Here is a 1,851-nt window from a genome sequence, read left to right as displayed (position 1 = left end):
ACAAGACATGTAAGCCATTGTCCCTAACCCACTCATTTTCTTCCTCTCTTGGGTACCCCATTTCCTACCACACATCCTGGGCATCCCAGAAGTGAAGGAACACAAGGAAAACTCAAGTTACAATGCAGCATAAACTTTAATGATTCTAAAAAGAGAAAAAAAGCAGTGCATCCTGGAAGAGACAACGTCCAGGCAGCTACAAGGGCACCTGACACTCAGGCACCTCTTCACAGCAGCAGGACACACATCTTCATCTGACACACATGCACAGAAGGTAGTGAGCAGGGACCTTCTCCAGTTGCTTCAGGATGAACCCATGACACAGGACAGCAGGAGGCAAAAGGGACTTATGATGTGGAGAAGAAAGCAGGACAAGAAGAAGACATCAGCTGGCTGTGATTCCAGACAGCGCAGGCTGGCACCTTGCTTGTCTCCCTCCCTTGAAGGAGGAAACAAGTGTGCTCAACCCATCTGGGAACTCTGGCCAGCAACAATATCCTCAGTCCAGCATCTGGGTTTAGGTTTCCTGGTCAATGCACTCACTGGAGACATCCAGCCTGGCTTTAGCAGGGCAGGCACCTTCTGCCGCAGTAGCGGCCACCAAGACCAGAGAGGCTGAAGCCCCCAGAGTTGATGGGAACTCCTGCCTCACTCAGGATGCTGCCAACAGCAGCAGAAGTGGAGGATCCCACGGTGGTGTTCTGGGGGAAGGAGCTGAGGATGGGTCCAGGCAGGGTCACCACCACGGGAGATGGTTCAATGATGACCCTGGAGTCCTGGCACTGCCTGATACAGGGCTCGTTGCAGCTGTTGGCCAGTGGGGTTGGCCCACAGGGACGGCACAGATCGTAGCAGGACATGGCTGTGGGATGGAGGTGGACCTGGGAGACAGGGCAGGGAAAACACAGGCAGCATTACAGTGACAGTCTTATTAGGTGAGAGCAAAGGCACAGGCTTGGGACCTGAGGCAGCCTGTGTAGGGAGAGAGAAATTAAAGTCTCCTGATCTTTAAGAAGCTGTAGCAAGAAAAGCTGTAGACCTTCCCCATCTTCCATGATGTTGTCAAGGAGCAAGGCTCTCGGAAAAGCTACACGAAAGAGAGAAAAAAGACAAAGAAGATAAATTGACAGAGGCACTTGCTACTCACCTTGTTCAGCAAGGAGGAGAAGGCAAGAGAAGTGGATGAGGGAGCCTGCAGTTGGACTGGCTTTTTATACTGGTCTAGACTGCCTCAGGCCCAGAGGCACCCTTTGTGCATAGTAATGTATTACCAACAAGCTCATCATGTATGGAAAGCATTCCCTGCTACTGAAGTACACTTTGATTTCGTAGTTGCAATGCTACCTCCTCAATTCCTTGCTAATGGCATGCCCATTCCACCACAGAGCCTTATTTTATGTGACACAATTAGAGATCAAATGAATTTCTTGCACAGCACTGTTGATTCAGGTAATTTAGACATTTATGATGATCTGCTTGGAAAGCAATATATTTTTCCTCCTCTTTCTGTCATTTTAGCTACTGGCTTGGCTTTCACAGGGCCATTTTCAAAGTAGAATGATGTGAGACTCACCTTTATTGGAAAATTTGCATACTTTGCACAAATATATTTCCAGGTATTTTTCTCTGTTCCTTTGGAGTGCACCACATCCTAAATCTGTTAATAGAAGTGAAATATTTCTTTAGGTAAAAGCCTAAATAGGTCAGATACCCTGCACAGTACCAAAACTTGAATTCAACTCTCAAATCTTTGATTTTTGCACACACATCGTGGTTATATTTAGGTATTGATACGGTTATATTATGATATATTAGAACTTATTTTTCAGTACTTCCTCATTTTGTAGAATC

General features: G+C 46.7%; 1 pseudogene; it reads right to left on the bottom strand.

Annotated features, from left to right (window-relative positions):
* Nucleotides 1–287: 287 nt before the first annotated feature.
* LOC133215550 (feather beta keratin-like) lies at nt 288–1,258 on the bottom strand (annotated as a pseudogene).
* Between the last annotated feature and the right edge of the window lie 593 nt (nt 1,259–1,851).

The sequence above is a fragment of the Neopsephotus bourkii genome, unplaced genomic scaffold, assembly GCF_033783945.1.
Source record: "Neopsephotus bourkii isolate Nb327-2 ecotype Australia unplaced genomic scaffold, CSIRO-AGI_Nbou_v1 NB_989, whole genome shotgun sequence".
NCBI lineage: Eukaryota > Metazoa > Chordata > Aves > Psittaciformes > Psittacidae > Neopsephotus > Neopsephotus bourkii.
This window is presented reverse-complemented; position numbering and strand designations above follow the sequence as displayed.